This window comes from Grammomys surdaster, unplaced genomic scaffold (genome assembly GCF_004785775.1).
Source record: "Grammomys surdaster isolate TR1022 unplaced genomic scaffold, NIH_TR_1.0 202, whole genome shotgun sequence".
NCBI classification, from domain to species: Eukaryota; Metazoa; Chordata; class Mammalia; order Rodentia; family Muridae; genus Grammomys; species Grammomys surdaster.
In genome coordinates, this window is record NW_021604647.1 from 981,628 (window position 1) to 992,690 (window position 11,063).

The window sequence follows — 11,063 nt, forward strand, 5'->3', positions numbered from 1 at the left end:
GAATATGCATGTGAGGGGCACATAGGCTCCTCTCCTGGCCTCTCTAGAGTGTCAGTGCTGCGCAGCGCGCTGGCCTGCTTGCCTGCAGCTGCTAGGCATCCAAGTGGAGGGACAAGACACACACACAAAGACACAGACACTTGCCACTTAGGGAGATATACTCTCCAGGCCTGAAGGCTTAGCAACCACTCAGTACCGGAGGCCTGATGACGCCCTCAACCTTTAGACCCACGCCGGTGCTATGCAGTCCTCCAGGACTGGGAACGCATGGGAACCGCCCCCACCCCTGCTCCAGAGGAACGCAGGACCACCCAGCGCCTGCGCACCGGGGCTCTCCGCTTAGTACCGTGCGCGCGCTCCCATCACCCCCCGCGCCGTCGCGGTGTGAACGTCTGCGAGACTGAGGCCTCGCTGTTCATAGCGCAGGCGCGGCTAGTCGAGTGTGCGCGCGCAGCCCCGCGGGAGGGCTGACTTGGGCAGTGCGGGGCGCCAGAGCGGTACGTCGGGGGTGGCCCGGCACGCCAAGGGGGCGTGGCTGACGAGGCGCCCGCAATATCCTCGGGTCAGGCTGGGTCCAGCTCGGATCTTCGCGGCGGGGGTCTGTGTGGCGGCGCGAGGTGGGGCGCGGGGGAGGGGGCTCTGTCTTGAGGAGTCCCGCCCCCGCTTACCGATCTCGTTCTTCACTTTGCAGGTGGCCGTGGGATTCTGCCCTCAGAAGTACGCCCCTCTGCCTGGTGTTCCTCAGCGGATCCTCTGACCCTGGCGGCCCTCCTAGAGCATTCTTAGGTAAGCGGGCTTCGATGTCCGGGAGCTTATGATCTGAATGTCCTGCATGGCGGTTTCTGGCGGGCGGGTGATGCAGGTAGTCTGTCCTCCGCTCACATTTTTGGCTTTGGGCAAGTTCTGTTCCCTGGTCTGGGTCTCGGGAGTAGAGAACTCAGCCGGCGTATTAGGTGTTGCCCGGCCTGCGGAGGAAGATTACCATGCGCCTTCTTGAAGATTGTTGTCCAATCCGGGAAAAGGAGCGAAATTACCTAGTGCCAGGCAGGGATGGCGGAGAGAAGCGAGAGAGTTCAACAGACAGGTATGCAGAGGGCGGCATGGGATGATCCTGAGGCTCAAAAACTTAGTGACTGGCTCAGTTAGGAAGAAGCAGAAGTTGACTGTTCGAGCAAGGGTAGGGGCTCTTCTCTCCTAGGTTTCCAGGGGCACTCAGGCATGCAGGCGAATAGGCAGATAAGGTCTAAGGTTCAGAGTTGGGGCAAGAGGTCTTGGTAGCTCACTGGCCTCTGGGCATGCAACATTGGTGTTTGTGGGTAGCCTAGCTTTGGGGATTGGGGCCTGGCTTATGGGCACTACTTTTCAAGAACTCACCAAGAGACCGGATCTGGCTGATGATCATGGTAGGAATCCCTGGTCAAGGTCTGGGCTTTCAGGTGTGAGTCGGGGTCTACATGAGATGTTCTAAAATTCTTGGGTGGTAGAAGAAGGTGCCGGTGGTGCTGACAGCTGACTGTTGCAAGCCACTTTGTTGGTGCTGATAGAAAGATCAACCTTGCTGTACATTTTTGGAGGAACTGACTCTGGCTTGGGGGTAAACATATGGAAAACCAGGTGTGAAAACATGCAAGTCTTAGTGCTTCTAGGAGAGAGCTTGTGGAGAACTGGGCTATGTGTATAGGGATGAAGCAGGGGATTGAGAGGAGGCCTCCAGTGGTGGGCTTCCCTCCCTAGAGAGACTGGAGGAAAGAGTGAAAGCCCAGGAGGGTTCCTTGTCCTCCTTCCTTGTCTGGCCTCTGGTGACCACAGCTTGGAATACGGGTGGGTCCAACCATTAGGAGCTTTCCAGACCAAGCCCATGTGCTGGTGGTAACAGGCAGAAGCCTCCAAATGGAATCTCAGAATTTCACTTTTGGAGGTGAGGGTGCGGGTGAGGGTGAGGGAGAAGTGCTCAGCACTGGGTAGCTTTGCCTGTAAGTGGTCTCTGGAAATCCTGGGAGCAGCAGGAAACCTACGCAAGGCAGCCTGCTTCTGTCAGGTATGCCTGCTGCTGTATGAGCAGGGATGTTTTGGTGTGCTCTGTTCTTAGCAGTTTACAGTGTTGAGGCAGCCAGGAGCCCACTCATTCCACTCTGAAGGGTAGTCCATAACCTTCAAAGAGATCTGTAGCTAAGCTTGTCTCTGCAGCCAGGTTCTGCTCTTCTGCCGTCACTTACTAATTGGTGTGTGACTGCCTACACATTACTTTGCCATTCTTCTTGGCAATGATAATAGTACCTAATTTGTGGGTGGTGTGTGGTCAGCATTCAGTACAAATGGGACAAATGACAGTTGCTACTGTCATTGCCCTAAAATTCCCTGATGTTCTGATCTGGTCCCTTCTAGGATTGACAGCATCTGTCATTACACCTTGGAAGTCGCAGACAGCATTTGTCTGTTTCCAAGCTCCAGGGCCAGCCCCTGGGTCCCTCCGCCAGTTCAGAGCAGCTAGTCAGATCTCTGAGGGTTTTCTGCCTGCTGTCTCCTCCTGCCACTCAGTGGTGATGGTTGAGCCTGGTTTCCGCTCTTCCCCACCTTATTTTTGGACAGATTTCCTTGGATGATGGCCTGCATCTGACAGTCCCTCAACTCTTATTGGCTCAGTGTCTCTGGTCCTCAGCATTTACCTGGAATGGCAGTCTGTCACACCCTGCCCAGCGGCTCCTTGGCCTCTTGTGTTGTGCCTGCCTCTTCTGTCCACACCAGGGCTTCTGTGGCACTTCCTTCCTTTGCTCCTGGTGTGCCTCATGACAGGTACCCTTGGCAGAGCCCTGGCAACCCTGTCCAGATGGCAGCCAGTTTCACCAGTGCACAGTCTTGGCAGCCGATGGATGGTACTTCACAACATGACCTCTTGTCGGACTCCTGGATTGAGAGGCCCTGCTGTGGGAACCCCATGTGTGTATGCACCGCCATGGAGCAGAACAATACAACTGATCGTTCTGGCAGAAAGCCTGGGGAAAGGAGCCCTCCAGCTGGATGCATACCAGACCTTTGGCCACTCAGGACAGACTTCCACTGGGTTCCTGGCTCTGACCTGGGGCCTTTGATGGCTCTCCATGACTACTAGACTGCTTTTTTGGCACAGCTGGGTGATTATATGTCTTCCACTTTGAACACTATTAGGACAATCTCAGCTCTGTCTGTGAGAGCCTCAGTTGACTGATAGGCCTGGCTCAGGCCCAGGCCACCCGCTACTTCAGTAGGTACCTTGCCTGAAGCCCTAGCACTCACTCAGTATGAGTGCTCCCTCAAAGCCTGCTTTAGCTGCTCCCTCTAAACCCTGCTTGGTTGAGGTCTAACTCTATATCCAGAAGTGCCTGGTCTCAGCAGCAGCTGGCCAAGGAGAGCTCCCCTGGACTCTGAGAGTCCCTGACCCAGTCCGGTTTTACATCTAGTCCTTATGGTAATGCTGTGAGGCCAACTTGCCTCCCATCTAAAGGGGGCAGCCCCCAAACTTGTCTCAGCACCTTTAAAATAGGTTAACTCTTTGTGGAAGCTAGAATCACCTTATCTGGGGAACTTAGAACCTCAGAAAACAGAGAAGAGTTATAAAACATAAGGAGACTGAGAGTTGTATCTGGGTACCCCATGGTGGTACCCAGAGGTGGTGTCCCAGAGGTCCCACAAGAGCCGGCCTGTGTTCTGAACATGCTCTAGATGTGTAGCAGTGCCCTTTGAGATGAAGTTCCGTGCATAGTGAGGGAGTCCCCCAGCTTCCAGACGGGACAATGCCGTGTACAGATGATTCCACCTACCCCATGGCTGAATAGCTAGACAGAAAAGCACATGAGCTCCTTCTGTTTCTACTGGATTTGGGCCTGTGTTGGGCTCCTAGCTGAGTTCCTACCCAACACCTGGAAGTGCTGTTCCACCTGGCCAGTTTTACAGGAAAGGCTCTATAGATCAGCCACCATCAGATTATTGATCTGCCATTATTGATTATTATTTAATTATTGATTATTATCAGATGCTGCCCCCACATATAACCTTGGTGTTTTTCCACCTGTGCTCTACTCTCTGTGACTTCTGATGTTAGGCTACAATGCAAAGAAGGCTGCTTGAAGGAAGCTGCTGTTCTTTTTTAAATATTTTGCTTGGTTGGGTTTTGTTTTGTTTTGTTTTTTTGTTTTTGTTTTTGAGACAATGTTTCACTGTAGTCTTGCCTGGCTTGGAACTTGATATATACTAGGCTGGCATTGAACACTCAACCCCCTTGCCTCTGCCTTCTGAATACAGGGACTAAATTAAATCTTTTTCTTTTTTAAAATGGTATGTCTATGGAGTATAGTATAATTGGATATATGATGTATAATGACCCAGTCTGGTGATTACCATTTCCTTTTCATAAATGTTGATAATTTCTTTGTATAGGATTGTATTTACACTCCTCTGATGTTTCTTTAAAAAAGATGAAATACGTTATTGCCAACTCTTCTTTTTTTTTTTTTTTAAAGATTTATTTATTTTATGTATATGAGTACACTGTAGCTGTCTTCAGACACACCAGAAGAGGGCATCAGATCCCATTACAGATGGTTGTGAGCCACCATGTGGTTGCTGGGAATTGAACTCAGGACCTCTGGAAGAGCAGTCAGCACTCTTAACCACTGAGCCATCTCTCCAGTCCTGTTGCCAACTCTTAAGTGCACACTGTGTGGTGGATGGTATCCAATCTTCTGTCTCATCCTGGTCATTCCTGTCTTGTTACCATTATCTGCCTTCTGCTTTCGTCAGATCAACTCCGATAGCTTTCGAATACAGATACAGATGCCTGTGGTATTTGTGTCTCTACCTGTTTAGTTCACTAAACAGTACCTTTGGTTCATGTTGCTTGGATTTATTTTTTGTTTTTGTTTTTATGGTTAAATAATACCCTATTGTATGTATATACTGCCTTTAAAAAAAACACTCATCTGTCACTGCACACTTGGTGGACTTCATTTCTTGTAAGCAGTGTAGAAGCAGCGATACTCATCCTTCTGAGGGATAAGATGAGATTTTGACTGAGAACTATACTTCTGTGGCTTATTTGAAGCTCTGGGCAGCTGGGAGGTTTGACTTCAAGAGGGTAGGATCTCAGCCTCTTGCTTGGTTCAACTCTAGTTGTTGCCCTTTTTATAGGGCAACATTCTCACTATATCTGATTACGCTGGAAAAACCCCCTACCCATCTCCGCTCTGCAGAGTGCACACACACACACACACACACACACACACACACACACACACAGATTGAGCCTCTGTGTCGGTTCTGGCATATATATGTGTCCCTGGAAGCATTGCTGATCTCAATAAACACGAGTTGACTTAACTGCTGAGTGTGTAGTGGCTGCTGACAGAGTCTTGTTTGTGAACAGAAATTCTGTACTCATTCTGTCAGCAGAGCCCAGCAGAGCCCAGCCGAGTGTCACAGGTGTGGTGCTGGTTCCCAGTGGAGCCCATGAAGGTGAAAGGGTCTGATCTGAAGAGCTGGAGCTAGAAGGGGAAGGAGTTGCAGGTGTCGGGTGGCCTTGGGGTCTGACTTCTGAGCGCTTTAGGTGAAGAGCAGGTAGCAGATGGGAATGTGAGGCCTGGGATTGGAATGAAGAAAGACCAGTTCTGCACAAGGGTGAGTTTTTAGTGAGAGCTGAGCATGCAGGCTCCTTTGAGCCAAATTGATCTGAGGATGGGAGCACAGCTGCCCAGTACACAGTGTGTGCCTACTTAGTGCTTAGACAGGAGCATCATTCTTTCAGTTTTACAGTTGTCGAAGCAACACCTTCCTAGACACTTAATAGAACCATAGATTGGAAATACAGCTGGCTACTTTAGGAGAGGCCATGATGAGCAAACATCTGGTGAGACTTGGGACAGGTTGTTGCATTGTTTACTTATTAAGAGATGCTTTGGGTCCAGGTGGTTTGTGAGTTATTTCAAAGCGCAGACCCCATGTTCATAAAACAGCTAGGAATGTTGCTAACAGAGATGATCTTGTAGAGGACTAGGCTTCTATTCAAGTTTGCCCAGCTGCTTCCATGATTGCTCATGGCTAGAATGAGCTGCTCTCATTCTTTGGCTGTAGGTGGGCCTGCCTGTGACTCTGGTAGTGGACCCTGGAATGGTTCTCTGGGATGATTTCTCTAATTACTCGCTGACTCTTGCTGTGTTGCTGGCTCCTAATGTCTTCCTAATGTCTACTTGAAATTGCCATCACTCCTGCTGACCCTGATCTTCCTGAGACATCTCTTGAAAGCTTGGGTAATGGTCTGCTATATGTCTGAAGGCCTGCTGTATAGCATCTATGGTTGGCAGGCTTGAGAGCACTCAGCAGAGTCTAAGTGACTTAGAAAATTAGTTTGGATCCCTTTTAGAAGTCCACTTACTGTGTTGGGTTCTGAGGAAAGGAGGCCTTGTGGTTGCAGTGATCAGGTTGTCTGCCCCTGGGTATCTGTAGGTGGAACAAAAGATTGGATTGTGATCTTTGAGACCATCATGAAGTAGCTTGTCAGGGCTGGAGAGATGGTTCAGTGGTCAAGAGCACTGGTTGCTCTTCCAGAGGATGCTGGTTCAATTCCCAGCACCCATGTGGCAGCTCACAACTTCCTTAACTCCAGTTCTAGAGGCTCCAACACCCTCACACAGACATACATGCAGGCAAAACACTAATGCACATGAAATAAAAATTTAAAAAATTAAAACAAAATATCTTGTCTCTAGTGACATCAGCAACAGTGGCAACAGCATCCAGCTTCCACCAGAGGCAGTGACCCAAGTGATATTCCTCAGAGAGAAGGCTGTTTCAGATTAGGCCTGTGTGCCAGGTCTGGGGTCATTTACCCATGCTGGCACTAGAAATGATGACCTAGAAGAGGGCTCCCCTGGAGCTAGACATGATGACAGGCATGCCTCTGATTAGTGTATACTGCTAACTTCCCTGGGAAGTACCCTAACTTCTCATCTCTAGACAATAGGCCATGGGCCCTATCAAAAGGCTTTTAAGAGAACAACTTCCAAGGAAACTAGAAAGTACTGGCATTAAAGTCCTCAGAGACATTGGAGTAGTTTGTAAAGCTGCAACTTTTAAAGTACTTGGATATTAGAATAGAGAGAAACAACAGTGAGACAAACCATTTAGAACCATATACGTTGAAAATTTGGTACATCATTGGTGATATTTCAAATGAATGTCAATAAAACCACTTGATAACTGGTTGGCTTTCTGGAATGTAGTGGAGCAGTGTGCCTGCATCAGTGCAGCACACACTCCAGATGGATTAAAGATGACATTTTTAAAAAAAGATTTATTTATTTTATTTAAATGAGCATACTGTTAGCTGTCTTCAGACACACCAGAAGAGGGCATCAGATCCCATTACAGATGGTTGTGAGCCACCATGTGGTTTCTGGGAATTGAACTCAGGACCTCTGGAAGAGCAGTCAGTGCTCTTACCTGCTGAGCCATCTCTCCAGCCTGGCATTTTTTTTTTAAGGTCATAAAAATGCTTGTTAGCTTTCTACTGTAAGAAGTGCTGAGATAATCGGTTTGTGAAGAGGAAAGGTTTGGGGTAGTAATTTTGGGGTCACAACTGCTTCTATTGGTAGTTCATCATGGTGGCAACATGTAGTAAAACCATTCACCTCAGATCGAGGCTGAGAAGGTGAAGGAAGGGGCAGAGGTCCCAGTATCTCCTTCAGGGGCATACCTGTGACTTGAAACCTTCCCTGAGACTCCACCTAAGGTTCCACCACCTCCTAGCAGAGCCAAGATGGGGGTCAGTTCTTTAACACATGTGCTTTGCAGAGCATTTGAGATCCAAACTAGAGCAGTTCTGCAGAAAAACATGAGTAGCTCTAAGATTTTAAGTTTTTCATGTCCAGGATTACAAAGGATATGGCAAGTGGGCTCCCTCATGCTATTGGTGGGAATAAATGCTCTTCATTTCTCTTCACTGGCTGGTCAGGAGGATGAGGATGATATGCACTATGCCCTGGTAGAGACCTAAGCCCCTGTGACTCTCTGTCATCACATGAACAACAAAACTAGAAGAGTTAAAGAGCCAACTGCAAGCCGGGCAGTGGTGGTGCACTCCTATAATCCCAGCACTTGGGAGGCAGAGGCAGGTGGATTTCTGAGTTCGAGGCCAGCCTGGTCTACAGAGTGAGTTCCGGGACAGCCAGGACTATACAGAGAGACCCTGTCTCAAAAAACAAAACAAAAAAAAAAACAAAAAAAAACCCAAAAAAACCAAAACAAAAAAAAAAGAGCCAACTGCAGAGAGTGGGTGAGTCAAACTACCATTCTTATAGCTTCTGTCAGGGTCAGCTAGAACTTAAAAATCTCAGTAACTCGAGTGGGCACCTGTCATTTGCTGTTCATCCCGTGTGTCTTGGAATGGACTAGATGTTCTCTGCTTACTGCTATATCTCAGAAACACTTACCAACAGGTCCCCCATCTGCAAGTACTACACAGTCAAATGATGCTAAGGGGACCATGCATCACCCAACCTCCACTACTGTGACCAAAGGATGCCACACATGCACCTGAGTTACAAAGGTCCTCCTCATGTGGGATGGTGTCTTAGTCACTGTTCTATTGCAGTGAAGATACACTAGGACCAAGGCAACTCTTTAAAAGAAAACATTTAACTTGTTTACAGTTTCAGAGGTTTAGTCCATTCTCATCATGGTGTGGAACATGGTAGCTCACATGGCAGTGAAGCAGTAGCTAAAGTAGTTGAGAGCTACATCCTAATCTGTAGGCAAAGAGGGAGAGACTCTGGGCTTGGCATGAGCTAATAGTGACACATGTCCTCCAGCAAGACCACACCTCTTAATCCTTCTAATCCTTTTAAATAGTGCCACTCCCAGGTGATTAAGGATTAAAATATATGAACCTATGGGGGCCATTCTTTTTAAGCCATCACAGGTGAGTTACTCAGTACTGAGCTTAGTAAGTAGCCATTCACATTGGGGGCAGCTGCTGTGGAGAAAGAATGGGCCTATAATCTTCAGTGTCCATACTCAAACCAGAAATGTGTCTCTCCATGGTTTTGGAGTGGTGAGATCCAAGGTTAAGTTGTAGGCAGCATGGTTTTTCCTAAAGCCTTCGTTTGGTTTGTGGGTGGGCATCTTCCCTGTGTCATTGCACAAACATTCCTCTGAATGTGTTTCCATGTTTTTATCTACCAGGACACCAAGCATGTTGGACCAGGCCTACCCAAAAGACACTTTACCTAAAGTACCTATCTAGATAGAATCATTTTCTGTCATACAATGGGAACTGGGATATCAGCTGAAGAGTTTGGGGTATTCCCAAGACAATGCCCAAGATGGGTTTTATTTCATTTTGTAGTTTTCAGCAGTGCTGTGGCAGCCCTTTGTACCATGTGCAGGGCCTCTTGGGGCATTGATCTTGGAGCCAGCGCTGAGGTGTGGAATTTCTAGTCTCTACCCTGAGTAGGCTGTTCTTAGCTGTTCTGTACATGAGCTTGTTTCATTTATTATTTAAGAAATTTTTCCCTACATGAGGGTTCAAAGGCATTGTCCTGTTTTCCTAAAGTCTCATGTGTTGCCTTTGACATTAAGCCTGGAGCCTCCTTGTTAGTGTGACTGGGATGGGGAGAGTCTGCTGTCAAGGCCTGTGATGGGCAGAGACTCTGACAACCATAATAGCTGTGTAATCTGAGCAAGCAATAAATTTTTCATGTGTGAGGCCACCGAGGTAGGGGTGTGTGTGCATGCACATGCCAGAGTACAGCCTGTTGTATCCTGACTGACAGAGGATTCTGTTTCTCCCTTTTCCATGGAGCACAGACTGGGTCTGGCCTCAGCGACTCACTGCTCCCTGACTACATTTGGTACAGTCTATCCTTAGTTAGCTGGTTTTATAAGAAGCCTTGACTCTGTGGTAGAGGAATGTCCACCTGCACCTTCTTCCTCGTGTTGGCTAATTTTTAAACCACATTTGGTCCCAGGGAAGAAGAAGGTATAGTGGGCTCTGGTGTGCCACTCACCCAGCTCTTCTGTGGGCAACTTGCTCGAGTCTGCCCTCTAGGACAGTAGCAGCCATGAGCTACCTTAGTGTTTTTGAGCCACAGTGTCCTCCGTAGCAGGCATTGAGTCCTGGATGGCCTTGTGGGTGGTTGAGGCCAGCAAGCTAAGAGCCATGGCATGTAGATGACTCTTGAATGCCTGTATATTTGTCACATTCTTCTGCTGTATCAGTGATCTACCAGGCAGATGGGAAGGGACATCTGACTTTTCCCCTTGCCACAGTCTTTCCCTTGTGACTGTATAGTGTAGGGGCCCAGATATCTGGGGCTGCTGGACAGTGTCCCTACCATCATGGCTAAGGATACCTGCTCCAAGGAGCCTTGGTTTCTGGACTCTAGAGCTGGTTCTAACACAAAGGATGGTCACACTTCCTGTAGAGAAGCAAGAATTTCTGTGTGTTGAGACACAGAAAGGCCTGGTGTTGGCCAGACTCCCACCTCTTCCCATAAGTGCCTCAGAGCAGGCATCCTTTCTGATACCACTTAGGCTCCTTAGATCTCTCCTAAGCAGTGGCTAGATATTCTTGGGTGCAGTTTGTGGTGCCTGTTCTTGGAGAACCCCTGTCTGCCCTGCAGCTCAGGAATTCTATCCTGACATTAGCTCTTAGCTTAGTCAGTGATAGAAGCCTTTATAGGCAGGGTTGACCAATACTCTGTGCCTCATATGCTCCAACCAAGAGCCTTCTAGAGAGCAAGGGTGAAAATTTCCTCATGTACTTAGCTCCTGGGACCCACTCCTACTACTCCACTAGCCTGGCCTTGCCACTGTGACAGTTATTAGCCATGAGGATTTGACAGGGACTTGATGGTGGCACTGCTGGGAGACAGAGCAGCATGGGCTGGCAGGAGGGCTGAGATGGTCTGCTTACTTCCTTGCTCTGTCACACTGGCTGTCTCTCCGGCAGGGCAAGCCTGTTGGGAAACTGTCACCCCTCTAAGTTAAGTTAAGTTGTAGGCAGCATGGTTTTTCCTAAAGCCTTCGTTTGGTTT

At 48.4% G+C, this 11,063-nt stretch overlaps 1 protein-coding gene across 2 annotated transcripts in view; it reads left to right on the top strand.

Annotated features, from left to right (window-relative positions):
- Window positions 1–464: 464 nt before the first annotated feature.
- Gnb1l (G protein subunit beta 1 like) overlaps window positions 465–11,063 on the top strand; it is a 63,806-nt gene continuing 53,207 nt past the window's right edge. The window contains exons 1-2 of one of the 2 annotated variants that reach the window (XM_028770513.1): window positions 465–497; window positions 692–786. The gene's annotated coding sequence lies outside the window, so the exon portion shown is untranslated. Of the gene's footprint in view, window positions 498–532; window positions 599–691; window positions 787–11,063 lie in introns of those variants that run through there. The other variant, XM_028770512.1, reaches the window with a different exon arrangement.